The sequence below is a fragment of the Eubalaena glacialis genome, chromosome 8 (assembly GCF_028564815.1).
Source record: "Eubalaena glacialis isolate mEubGla1 chromosome 8, mEubGla1.1.hap2.+ XY, whole genome shotgun sequence".
In the NCBI taxonomy this organism is placed as follows: Eukaryota; Metazoa; Chordata; class Mammalia; order Artiodactyla; family Balaenidae; genus Eubalaena; species Eubalaena glacialis.
Window position 1 is genome coordinate 66,866,216 of NC_083723.1, and position 14,512 is coordinate 66,880,727.

Consider the following 14,512-nt stretch of genomic DNA (forward strand, 5'->3'; position numbering starts at 1 on the left):
CTGCTCTTGTAGTATTGTTTGTAGACTAATAATCTCTGAAAAACAATTATGTGTGCCTTTATGATGAATATGATAGGAATTTATTTTAAAGTATTTCTAAAGTCATTCTTTCATGTATTTTCTCAACAATAATTACCAAGAGAATAGCTACTATGATGTGATATGTCTGGAAAGGGTCCACATAATTTCCCTCAAGTTCCCTGGGAGAAAAGCTTACTATGCTCCGATGTGTACACTGGGAGGAAAGCCAGCTGGGGTCTTTCACTCTGACTGCCTGGCCTCCTACTGGATATGTCCTTTATACCATTATGTGGTGCACCAGAAAGTTATTTTGGGAGGGTGTAAGTGGGCTGGTTGCTAGAGTGTTCTTGTAACCAGGAGAAATGGGGAACTGGGGAATTCATGCTGAGTGTTCTGAGCAGAGAGGAACACTGACTTGCTCTAGGCAGATTCCATTGAGGGAGGTTGGGCAGATGGACCATCCCCGTCATCTTTGGAAGGGTAGTGATATAGTGGATATACTGTGACCAGCTGGCTGTTGATGAGCCCTGGACAAGATGAAGCTCATGTGGATGCTCTTGAATGATGCCATCCAAGACTGGAATACACGTGCGTTAAAAGTTGGAGTCCAGGTGGCTGGGGAGACCATGGAGATGGAAAATTTTGTTTGGTTAACAGTGTATAGCCCCAGCCCCAGTGGAGGATAATGCAGGGCACACTTTTAGGCACGTGGGTCAGGAAGTCTGTTTGAAATGGTCATTGTATCTGAAGGGCATTCAGAGCCAGGGCTGGTATAGCAGCCCCCAAGGCTGCCTGTCCTGTCCTTGTCCCAGATGCAGGATTCACAGGTGGTTATATCCTAGTCTCTAGGGCCTAGAGAGATACCTGTTACATAGGTACCACCAAAAGCCTCTGAGAGTGTAGTGTCCCACTTAGACGTGGTGAAGGTGGAGGAGGCAATGGTGGGGTTGGGGGCGAGGACGCCTACTATCGGTCAAAGCCTAGTCAGTTGTATTTCCTGATAAATCCCTCTCAGCTCTCCATCTTGCTCAGGAGTCCACGAAGTCCCCTGGATATCATCAAGATTCAGCCAAGAGTGGGTAACCTTTGCTGCCAGCCTGGGGGCTTGCTGGTTTGTTCTGATGTAGAGAACTTCCTGGAGTGGGCTTCCCTCTCTTCTTCCCTGGAGGTCTGGTTTCCTAGTGAGGGTGTCTGCTGGATAGTTTTGGCTCCTGGGAATTTATCAGATAGTAAAAGTGCATCCCTGTGTTGGATTTCTTATTTCCTTGATGATTAGACAATTAATCAACATTTATTGAGCCTTTACTGTATGCTGTGCACTGAAGTATACTGGAAAGGTTTCCAGAACACTGGCTCTGGAGTCAGACTGCCTGGGTTTAAATCACAGCTTCTCTACAGTTTACTGATGTGACTTTGAACAATTTATTTAACCTCTTTGGGCCTCAGTTTCTTATTCTATAACATGAGTATGATTATAAAAGCTTCCTTCTCATTTAGTTGTTGTTGGGATTAAATAAATGAATATGCACATGTGCATGCTGAGATCAGTCCCTAGAAAAGAGGAAACCTTCAAGAAGCACTGGGAGAAAATGAACAGGTTGAAGTGATATGACCTGGTTGGGGTGAAGAGGCAGCTGACTATTTCAGAGTAGGTGGCCTTGGCTGAGGTGGTGACATTAGAGCTTTGAGTTCATGATATAAAGGAACTGGTCATGCTGAGATCTGAGGGTAGAGTGGTCCAGGTGGAGGAAACAGCAAGAGCAAAGACCTAAGGTGCAAATAACCTTGAGAACTATGGGGAAGAGAAGAGTCCAGTGTGTTAGCAGGGATGGATATGAGATGATGTCAGAGAGGAAGGTAGGCAGGGACCAATTCACATAAAGCTTGAGGGGTTTGCATTTGGTTTGAGGTGAATGAAACACTTAAAGGGTTCTGAATGGGGAAGCGCCATGATATGATTTGTGTCCTTGTGAAATCACCTTGGCTGCTGCCTGGAGCTAAGGTGGAATGAGGGAGACTGGGACCCCTGATTCATAAGCTCATGGGATCAACACTTGTTCACTGTTCTCTCCTGCTTTCTAGAGACAGTCCCACCACTGAGTGCCCCACTAGATGTGTATGGCTTCCACTCATAGATAGAGACTCAGCCATACAGGGCAGTCCCTTTTTTTGTCATTATGTACTATTCTCCCTAAGTCACCCGCAGCCCCTTCACTCTCTACAGGCAATGCTGTCTTGGAGGAAACAGAGGCCTTAGGGGTAAACCTTTGGAACCAAGTATCCCTCCTTCTCTAAAGGGTAAGCAGAGGTTTACCCATTACCTCTTACCCTAACCCCTTGCTGTCTGTTCCTGGAGAAGTAGAATCTGGATCTCTCTCAAGTAATCCTTTCACATTCAAGACCATGGGTAAGGTACCGGTGTCCTTGAAGCTTTCATTCTGGAGATGGGAGACAGACAATAAACAAACCAGCAAGATGACTCAGATGTCAATAGAGCTGTGAAGGCAAAGAGAGATGGAAATTGACTGGGGGAGGGGGAAGAGCTACTTCACTTGACAAGGCCATGGAAGGCCAGTGTCATGGAAGAAGGTGACATCGGAGTGGAGATGAGAAAAACAGGAAGATGGGGAAGATCATGAGAGATAGCACTCCAGGGAGAGGGAATAGCAAGTGCAAAGGGCTTAAAATGGGAATGAGTTACCTTGCAAGAGGAAAGGAAAGGTGACCATTGTGCTAAACTTGGTAGCCAAGGGGGAGTGTAGAGGGAGATAAGGTAAGAGAGATAATCAGGGGTCCATTCACTAGAGCTGCATAGACCCAGGGTAAATAGTGAGGGTTGTATTTTAAATGCAGTGGGAAACAGCTGAAGGTTTGAAGCAGGGGAATAGTATCTGATTAACATTTTTTTAAAATTCCTTGGCTAATGCTACAGAGAATCGTTTCTTGGAGGCGTAAGATGAAACCAGGACACTAATTAAGTGGTTAGTAGTACAAGAGAGAAATGATAGCAATCTGAACCAGGGTGGTAGCCATAGAGAGACCAGAGAAAAGGTAAATGGACTTGGGATTTATTTTGATAGGAGAACTAAAATAATTTATTAATGGAGTTGATTTGGGAGGGGAGGGGAAAAAAAGTATGTGGAATGACTCTCCCCCCACACACCTTTTTTAATTGAACCAAACTATTCCTTGCTTTGCATTAGGGTCTTCTTGTTTTGAATTTAAGCTCCACTCTCTTATCTTATACACGTCTTACCTTATAAATTAAGGTAAAGTCACTCCCTGCATACTGCCATTACCCTCACATCTCTCTTCATACTGATGACTAATCCATGGGCAAATCCAGGGTTGATTTTTAGCTCTGTCGCCAATACTCAGTGAAAACTCGGATGATATTCAGCTCTTCCCTTGCTTGTTAAAACTCTTACCTCCTTGGCTTCAGGTCTCCAGCCTCTCCTGGTTCTCTCACCTCTTCCCTCTCATTTGACTGTCTCTCTAGTCTTGACATCCAGCAAGCCCTACTTTGATTTTTCTCTCTTGTTTCTCAGGATGAAAATCACTTCTCCAATTTAAGTAGCATGGCTTCAACTCCGGGACATTTCTGATGGTTTGAAAATTTACATAATAATAATCGCACTCAGCGTTGATCATGCTATCATCACGTGCTGGCCCATCTCTAATCCCTAAGTGCGTGCTGTATCATTGTATCTATACTGTGATGTAGTATCACTGTCCCTATATTCAAATGAGGGAACAGATTCATTATGGTTAGGGATTTTGCCCAAGCTGACATAGTCAGCAAGTGGCAGACCTTGGTTTTGAACACAGACGCATCTGAATCCTAAACTGTCACCATAACAACTGTGGTCTACTGCCTTCCAAAATTCCTGCTCATTCCACCTCTACCCCTCCCCCCAAACTCAACAACACAAATACCTCCTCTTTTGTATGTATTTTGCTTCACGATTCTATCTTTCACACACTCTCTAAATCTAGAAATGTCCTGACTCCTTCCTCTCCATTATCCCCTGTCAAATTGGTCTTCATGTTCAGCAGCATTTGGTTCATAAATGTCATGGCAAGGATGTGTTGCCGACATCATCTCATGCTTCCTAATTGATTTCCTGGGCTGGTCTTTCCACAACCCATTAGTCCTGCACATTGTCACCAGATCCTTTTTAATCAATCTGATTCTGTCATTTTGCTTAAAAACCTCTCTTGGCTCCTCGAGTCCTTATTGCCTACCAATTTCCATAGCATTCATCCAAGGTCATTAACAGTTGGCCCCACCTGTATTTTCTGTTCAGATTTGTCTCATGTGTATGTGAATAATTATGTTTTCAGATGTATGTAGATGCTATAAAAGGAACAAAATCCAGATTAATTTCAAAGTGTTACTAAATTTATAGTGACTTTTATTGTGAATTTCTCACTCAATGAGATACTAAAAGTACAACTACATTCAATTTTTTTCATGTTGAAATGAGTGTCTCATAAGTAAAAGAAAAGGCTGGGATCCACTGATTAGTTCTCCTTTTTGACTGATCATCATTTCGTAAAAGCTTTCTTTGGGGTTTTAGAACTTAATAATTTTAATGAACATGATTAGCTATTGTAGTTCCAAGGCTGTTGACCCTGTAGCCAAGGTCATACCTGGGCTGAATAATAATTGGCGTGAACCTGGGTGTGCATGGGGTTACTAGCCCTAAGATCTTTACAGAGAAGGGAAGAATTTAATTTTTATTTTTAATAGCTCGTTAGAAAGAACTTTTAAATGCATCCATCCTTTACGGTAGGCTTCACTACAGAAATGAGAATGAAATCAAGGGGAAAAAGTGATATTTTGATTTAATAACGTATTTAGTGCAATTTGGTCTTCAGTTGTGTCCTATATTGAAAGCCGGGGAAAGACATTGTTTCCCATCCTAATGCAGCCACCTGTTCTTCTGGCAGCACCACCAGGGCAGCCGCCTTATATAAATCATTCTCCTTGTACAGAGGCCCTGTGTGGTGAGAGGAGACTGGGCTCTGGACTTGGATTTATTTGGGTTAAAACTTGTATACAAAATCACCAAATATTACACCTCAGCTTCCTTATCTTCAATATAGGAACAAAGCCTATTTTATAAGGTTATTGGGAGTTTAAATAAGGTAGCATTTAACTTGAAAAGATTAATAAATTTTGTTTCTATGGTACCATGTGCCCAAATAGCTCACTTCCATTTAGTGCTCAAAATTCTAAGGCTGGAGGAAACTTAACCCTTATTTAGCCTAGCCCATTACTTCACAAATGTGAAAAAAGCAAGAGGCCATACTAGATCTACTGGTCACATCATAAAATTGTTATATAATTAGGATGAGACTGAGGAGTCTTCTCCTAGCCTAGTATTTTCCATCCCTAGTAATGGAAAATTGATCTTCAATCAAAGGCTAATGAAACATTGAAGGGATTGAATGGAACAAATAAGTGAGAATCTTCTTAATTTTGGACATTGGGCTGGTACTGCTGGGTACAATGATGAATAAAAATATTTTCTTTATCTGAAATGGGTCCTAGAAATTCATAACACTGCCTGCACACCAGAATCATCTGGAGGAAGTCTTCAAACTTATCCATACCTGGACTTCACCCAGAGTTTTTAATTCAGAATTTAAAAATTCTTTTGGTCTGGGGTACAAGAGGAAGGAGGGATTTCCCTGGGGATCAAAAAGAAGGCTTTAGAAAACCTGCTGAAGAGTGATTCCAAATTATCCTACCCATCATTAATTCAACAAATATGTCTGGAGCAAAATGTTTCTTTCAGGTATTGTGTTTGACATCATCTGGGAAAAAGAAGAGAAATGAATCAAACAATATACAGTTAAAGTATGGGGGGGAGCATAAGACTGGAAGTCAAGTAACAACAAAATAATTCCTCCCCAAAGAGATGTAAACAAATGTGGAAGCTCCCTATTTTATAGAGCAGCAAGCCAGGCAATCTCCAAGTAGCCGGCGTGGCAGATCTTTGGGAAATAAGATCCAGATTAGCCCTGGATTTTTATTGTTCTGATTTGCAAATGTGTTCTGAAAGTTTGGCCCAAAGATACAGCTACAAGCTTTTCTCCCCTCTCCTTATCCTTCTTCCCAACTCTTGCTTTTCTCCCCAGACTCCTTTCCTTCTCAGCCTATGGTTTAGAGTAGAGTTGGCCTGACAGCTGCAACAGAGGCCCTACCCCTTTTGGAAACCTGGCCCATCTTTACAGAAATGAGGTAATGTCCTCAACAGCACTGAAATATCAAGAAAAGCATGAGTGCAAGGAGCAGAGGGAAGGCTCAGAGCATCTGAGGGTAGATGGAGCCGCTTTCTTTCTCCCTTTCCTCTATACTTCACAGTAACCTAATGAATTGCCATATGCCAGAAAACTGTTATAATTTTACATACGTACATCTATACAAATTCATATAAATCTCTACAAATCTATGATGATTATGATATGACAAGCACCCTCTAACGTAGTGCCTCTACTCAGCCAACTAACTGAGACCACGTTAGCTTCCACCCTTCCGTAGTCTTCCCATCTACCATCCTGATTATATTTCATTTTCTTTCCTTTCTAGCTTAAGTCTATGGTCTATCACAACATGTACAACTGTCAGTGGAAATCCTGGTCCTGGTGATACAACTGGATTTTGAGATGTGGGATGTTGGGGTGGAGGGAAGATTGGTGGAGGGCAGAGCTTATGGTCCCAAGTTGACAAACTTGAAAAGGGCTAGTTAAAGGGGACTACCTACAATTAAACAAAGTTATGCTATTTGTCCAATAAAATATTAAAGATTTAAAAATAATCACAGTATTTGTCCAGGGGAGTAAAACATAAACATTCTATGAAAGAGTCACAGTGTTTGTTCCGGAGAGGAGTGGACCAAGGAAGGAAACCTGGAGATCTTATCTTTTAGGATATATGACAAGAAGTGCTGTTTATTTCGGAAGCTGCTTTTCTTCATGATCGACTTTCCCCCTTCGTAGATTGTAATCCACACGTGAATATCTATATATTTATGAGTCCTTCTAGGGGTATCATGATTGACTATCACTTCCAGAGACACTTGATGGAGGGGGTGTGATTAGAAGCAGAGAAGGAGGGTGATTCTGCAGGGGTATTGGCTTGGTGGTTTATTAGTACATAGCTGAGTCCTGATATGATTTGTCCTGAGTCTCCATGAGGAGCTCAGAGGCTTCCTTGAGGTCTTCACTCAGTCTGATGGAGATGTCGCAGGGTGTATTCTCTCTAGCCTGTAGGCTAAAGATGCCACATGTTTTTAGATTTTAGGGGGGGGGGCTCCATTTAAAAAGAACAAATTCTATAGACTGATGTTTCTTAAACTTCTTTTTTTAATCTTAGGATGCCTTTACACTCAGAAAATTATTGAGGACCCAAGAGAGAGTTCTTTTTTTAGGTGGAACACATCTATCAATATTTATGGTATAAATAATTTAAACGGAGAAATTTAAAAAATATTTATTCTTGATTCATTTAAAAATGACAATTAAAACTTTATATGTTAACATAAATAATTTTTATGAGAAATACTTTTACTTTCCCCTCCAAAAAATTAGTGATAAGAGTGACATTGTCTATATATTTTACAAATCTCTTTCGTGTCTGGTTTAGAAGACAGTTGGATTCTCACTCTGCCTCTCTTTTCAATCTGTTGTGATATATTGTTTGGCATAAGTATATGAAGAGAATCTGGCCTCATGCAGATGTGTAGTTGGAAAAGAGAGGAGTATTTTAGCAGCCTTTTGGGATAATTGTGGATATTCTTCTTTGATACTACACCAAACTTGACAAGTGGTAGTTTCTTAAAGGTTGGTTGTAATATGGAATCTGAAACTATATCAATAAATGTTTCATACTCTGTACATTCATGACAGACTGAGTGAAAGAGTCAGATTACATCTTAGTATTACTAAGAAAATAGTTTTGCTCTCATTGAAGACTATATTTTGAGAATTGCTGCTATAGCCCAAAGATAACGATGATTTTACATGCACCTGGCAGGGGTGAGACACCCTTCTTAAACCTTGGATTGAGGGAGACTGATAGAAAATTGAGCTAGATAAACATCAACAAACAAGCCATCCATTTTGAAGGGATCATATAGGAAAGATATAAGAAGTAGGAAGATTAACTAGGCAGACAGATTCAGTTTATAATCCTCCCCCCAAAACAAAGTCTTTTTGAACAGAAAACACTTCGAGAATAGAGCTTACCCATAGTATTGCTGAGGGAGCATGCAGAAGGGACTTAGGAAAGAACCTAAAGTAAGGCACCAAAAAGTCCTACCCTGAACTCACACTTCCCTGCCCTGTACTTCACCTCTGCCATTCTCAAGGTCTTTGTTTCACATCCCCAAAAACTACACCAAACTGTTGTGTAAAATGAAACTCAAGCTCAGGATTTATAATCAGACTTCGTTGCTTATCAAAACTGCACCACAGAAAAGAAGGAGGGAGTACACAGGAGGCAAAGGCTGAAGATCACCCTAATGAATGGTTAATTCTTGATAGAAAATTATAGTTGCTGAAAAATCTTGAGCTGGGTTTTAATGAAAGCTATCCTTAGGTCACATTCTGCCATGTGTACAAGAAGGCATAAAATAGTGTATTCAGTCTCTTCTGTTAGCTTGATAAATTCAAGTTCTCTGTCCCTTTAGGTGCTCTGACAACCACCTTGCATGAAAGATCCACTCAAGACAAAAGCAGCAATATTTCAGAGGTAGGATATGGTGGCCCTTGGAGAAGACATCAATCAACCAGAAACTGAAACCAATGTCTGGTCACAAGCCTGTTTAGAAATCAACCTCAGGTGCCATCCCTAAGGATACAGGCAAGAGGACTCACTATTGTGAGTGTGTTTTATTGTTCCGTCCCCAGTGAATTCCTCATCTTCCAGTCCAGTGATACACTTGTAGTTTTAGTCTTCCTTACTCCTGAAATTGATGCTATTGGCCTATCCCATGACTATTGAAACAATTTCCTCCATTGCTTCTAGTTCACCGCTCTCCATGGATCTTCTCTGGCCTCTTGCTGATATTTTCATAGCGTATTTGCTTGATCAGTCTCTCCTTACACCTAAAATGTTGGCATTCCCAAGGCCTGACCTTTAATTCCCACCTCTTTTGTCCTTTCAGGATGATTAATTCCATTCTCCAAATGTACCATTTTTTGAGCAATTATGTGTTGGGAACTGTTTTTATTTCTTTATATTTTTTATCTCATTTAATTCTTACAACAACCCTGAAAGGCTCTTAATAGTATTCCTGTTTTGATCACAAAAGTTGCATTCCTTATTCAAATCATATCTTGAGAGATCTGGGATTTGGTCCTAAATATGACTGCAAACTATTGTTTTAAACTTACCATATGCTACCCAATATATTGCCAACCTCAATTTCTGTCTTGAACCTGAGACCAGGGCTTCACACCTTTGGGGCACTTCAGAGACATCAGTAAAAATTGTTTTAAATAGAGGTGCCCTTTGTTCCTGTTCATTGCTACTGAATAAAAATCTTGGTAGATGATTTTGATGCGTGCTATTGATACACTGATGAACTTGATCCTTATGTTCAACCTTCTATCGAGTCATCACCTAGATGCCTCCAGAAACTTTGACTTTAACAAGAACAAAACTGAACCTAATTCTCTCAAATGTCCTCTTCTTGTCTTTCACATATTGTTAATATTATCACCACTCACACAAATACAGACAGTTGGGAGTCTTCCTAGAATCCTTACGCTCCTTCATTCTCCCTATACTTTTGGCTCCAAGTCCTATAGTACTTAGCCCGGAGGTATCTGGACATCCCTACTGCTACTTCCATCATCTGTCACCTCCTAACTAGTCTCCTTGCTTTTAGTCTCTCCATACTACAATTCCATCCTACATCTTACAGCCATCTTAATTTTTCTTAATTTGAGAAGTGTCTTATAAGGACCATATTCATAGTTCTTTTATTGTTTTACACAAAGGGAAGTGAATTTTAATATTTAGTCAAAATAACACGAGGCGAAACCATGGCATTTTAATGGTGTATTGGGTATTCTCAAATTTTGTCTTCTGCTATTTGACCTTTGAACTGTATTTAGGATGTGAACAGATGCTGGTGGTACCTTTAGGAATTTATGAGAGAAGACTGAGGACTAGAGGGTTAAACATGAGGCTTTCTGTTTTTCCCATTCTGACTTGTAATGCTTGAAAAGAGAATCCCTATAAGTAATGGATTGAAATGAAGAGAAACAAGGAATCAGTCATCTAAGGTAAGTGTCAACCTATATAAAATTTAAATAGTGGGCTCTGCCTTGAAGGCATAAACATTTGGATATGCATATGAATTAACTGGTAACCCAGTTGTGTTTTTCAACTTGTGGGGCATAGATCCTGGAGAGTTTGGGAATTATATAGCAATGAATTGGTTAATGTGGATGCTGCTATCTCATTGTCTATAGATTGAAAATAACGTAATTGATAACATCTTTAAAAATGTTTTTCAAGTGAATGTAATGATTAATGAAATATAAACTTAAAGTGTGACTAAAGTCATAGTAAGTTCTTTCATTATAAGTTTTGCTATCAATGGATATCCAATTACAACTACTCTCACGTGAATGGTTTAATTTTTAAATTAGGAAGGGCTCCACACGCTTGACAGGGTTAACAAGCATTGATTTAGTTGATATACATTTTTAAAATTTACAGTTTTTAAAAGATTTCAAGTGGAAATGCTAAAATGAAGATGGATGTAGTATTCTGGAATTTCTGGAAAGATCTAGGCTTACGATATAAATTTGGGAACCAGCATGTAAATATTTTTAAAGTCATGATACTAGATTAGATTACTGAGTGAATAATGAGTGTAGATTAAAAAAAATAATAATAAGGCAGCCCAAAGACTGAGCTGTAAAGCTCTCCATATTAAGAAATCAAGATGATGATAAGGAACCAGCAAAGGAGACAGAGTGGCTAGTGAAAAAAGAGGAAAATCAAGAGAATATGCATCCTGAAAGCTAAGCGCTTAAAGGGCAGAAAATGATAAACTATCACATGTTGCTAATAGATCAGCTAAGGTGAAGACTGAGAAATGACCATTGGATTTTACAATGTGAGGGTTACTGGTGACTCTGACAATAGTAATTTTGGTGGAATGTGGGAGAGAAGTCCTTTTGGGGCAAGCGTAGAAGAAAATTGGAGATGGGGAATTTCAACCATTGGAAGAGTTTTGCTGCAAAGGTTAAAAAGAGAGGTGGAGCAGTGGACAGAGGAAGAAGTAGAGTTATAGAGTCAAGATTTGTTGTTGTTTTTAAGATGGGAGAAATAATAGCATGATCACACACTGAGGGGAAAGTTCCTGGAGAGAACCATTTCAGTTGTGTTAATACTACTAATTAACCCCTTCTTGTTTTTAAGCTGGAGTATATTCTTCTATAATTATATATCTATTTTTAGTAATTAAGCTTTCAGACATCTAGGAAAGCTGGATGCTGTCTCAGGGTACTGCCTCTACCCTTTCTTTCTTCCAAGTGCTGTTTGTTCAGGTCAACAGTGACATCCTCATTATGAGATCTAATGGTTAATGTTCTGCTCCATAACTGCTTAATACGATGATTCTGATCCATCCTCCTACTTGTTGCAACTCTTTCATCGGCTTCCAGGCCACCGCTCGCTCTCTCCTGATCCTCCTTTTCCTTCCTCTACACCTTCTCAGTCTGTTTTGCCTGCTCCTGCTCTGCCTTCCCGTCCAGAGTTGGCATCTTCAAGACCTTGCCTTTGATTTTTCTCTCTTGTGTATTCCCACAGTTATCACTTCCAATCCTTTGGTTTCAGTTTTTACCTCTATTCATTGTTCAGTAACCTATATAATAATAATGGCATCTAACATTTACTGAGAATTTACTATTACGTGCCAGGCAGTTTGCTAACCTCTTTATCTGCCTTGTGTCATTCCATCCACACCAAAAACTCCTCTGAGTATTACCAGCCTCATTTTCAAATGGGGAAGCTTATGCTCAGTAAGGCTCTGAATCTTGCCCAGTCCCATGGAGTTAGCAAATGGCAGAGCTTTGACTGAACTCATTGTCTATCTGATTCTAAAGCTGTTGTAACTACTATGTTTTATTTTCGTCTAAAACTCTAACTTAGATCTCCCTAGTTTTAAACTGGTACATCCATCCAACTACCTAATGGGTGTAGCTCAGGCATTTCTATCTTAATAGATACTAAAGTAAACACAATGTTGCCCCTCATTCCAAACCCTTCCCTACCCTACAGATGTCCCTATTCTAATATCTCCTCCTCTGATATTTCCTGTTATTTCCTATTATGGTTTCTCCTTCAGTCTATTCCCCAAGTTTAGACTGTTCTGGATTTTCCCTCTCCCTCACCCTCATATCCACTGTCTCCACATCTATCTGTCTCTGCATCCCAGCGCTGCTGACATCCTCCTCTGCTTTCTAATTGACCTCCTGCTGCCGGGCATCCCATTGCAGTTGGCTCTCCCCACGGCTGTCAAGGTTAGCTATTGAAAAAGTTGATCTGATTTCACTTCACTTAGAAACCTCTCGTGGCCCTTGTTACCTCCACTGTCCTTTCCATTCTATTTACAATATCACTCTATAATTGTCCTTGCCCATCTTGCGAATCAGAGGCATCATGAACGCACGTGAAGAATTATATTTCAGGATATATGTGGATGCTCTTATGCTGAAGAAAACAAAATGAGTTCCAAAGTCTTTACTGAGTTTTAAGTGGCTTCTCACTTATTCTTCTCGATCAATGGGAGACTGATGTACAACTATTGTCATGTGAGACTGCTCAAGTTTTTGACATTAAAAAAGACATTCTTATTTATAACTATTACATACCAAGTAATAGTTTTCACGTGAAACTCTTGTTTTAACTAATAGTCTCAGCTAGAGCTGTTCTCTGGTTGTGGACCCTGCAGACAGGGCATATTAATTTTACATAATAAACTTTGGTAAAGTATCAGTGACAGAGTGGGGATGGGTAAGTGGGAATGGGGGAAGATGAGGATACTGACACCAGGGTCTTTTCAAAACAGGAACAGGATGAACTCTACATTCTTAATAGCTCAGTTAAAATAATTTTAAAAGTGCCTCTGGTCCTTTGTTAGCTTCCAATAAAAAATGCAAGTGAAGACTAGAAAAAAGATTATACTTAGAAATATGCTATATTTTAATATAGCACAATCTGGATCTCAGTTGTGCCCTGGAATAAAAAGGACAATCCTCTTAGATAGATCAGTCTCCCAGATAAGAGGCCATGTGGGTGGTGGAGAAGGGACTCTGGATTCAGATCCATCTGGGCTCAGATCCTGGATATACTCCTGGATGACTGTGGGATCCTAAGTCCTGTCCTGTCTCTGATTCTCAATTACCTTTAAATGAGGGGAAATCTTATTTGCAATGTAAATATAAGGGTTTCTTAGATGAGAAATTAACACATTGATCTGTACTCCTACATTGGAATGCTGTAAATAGCTCACATCTATTTAGTTTCAACGGTTAGAATTGTAAGTCTAGAAGAAACACCAAAGTTTGTTTATTTCAGCCCCATTATTTTACAGATGTGGGAACCCAAGAAGATCAAGAGACATATCATAAACTATTTGTGTATCTGGGACTAGACCTCAGTATTCTAGTTTCCTAACCTAGCATCGTTAACATGCTTTGATGGGACTATTATGAGTTCACAGCTAGGTAGGAGACTCATACCTCAACTCAGTTACCAATATTAAAAGGCTGGAACATCAGCTATAAGTGAAGTGGGAGCCACAGGAAGGAAGGATTCATTTTCCTGAGGACCACAAAGAAAGCTTCATCAAATCTGTTATAGCGACTGGAGAACATTCTACTCTTCTCACTTATTCCACTCCAACTCACCATTTAGTAATTCAACAAGTATTTATTTTAAGGTGTTATTAACATCAATGAAGCTTTTTATTATAATGTACTTTTTCTTAGTCGATGAATACCCAAGAATAGCTACCATCATGTGATTGTCTAACAACTATATATTTTTTAACTTCTAGAAAATGGATCCACCTACAAAAAAAAAACTGAGAAAAACCAGCTTACTTGATATTTAAAAGAAATGTAAAGACGATTTTAGTTAATGCTCTCAGGGCTTAATAAATATAATCTTGTGTTGCCAATTACATTTTTTGGATGGGGAACTAGCCTACAGGTTTTACTTGACAGAGGAGGATTTTATTCTGATTCCTCAGGGACTAAGTTCAAAGAGTTTTAAATGCTCCCAGGTGGCTTTTAGAGTGAGGTTGCAGGATGGGTGAGGTAAGATGTGGGAAAATAGGCCAACATAATTTAGTTTCCATTTGTGTTGGATAATTAGGAGAGGATGTGAATTGTTTTCCACTCTAGTTTAATCCACCACAAACTCAGTTATATCTTAGACCAATGTGTCGGGTCAGGT

At 39.7% G+C, this 14,512-nt stretch overlaps 1 long non-coding RNA gene across 1 annotated transcript in view; it reads left to right on the top strand.

The window, feature by feature from the left end:
- Positions 1-10,233, top strand: part of LOC133096242 (uncharacterized) — a 41,281-nt gene extending 31,048 nt beyond the window's left edge. Inside the window, exons 2-3 of the long non-coding RNA XR_009701758.1 lie at positions 8,721-8,911; positions 10,153-10,233. This is a non-coding gene — a long non-coding RNA (uncharacterized LOC133096242). The remainder of the gene's footprint in view (positions 1-8,720; positions 8,912-10,152) is intronic.
- The last annotated feature ends 4,279 nt before the right edge of the window (positions 10,234-14,512 follow it).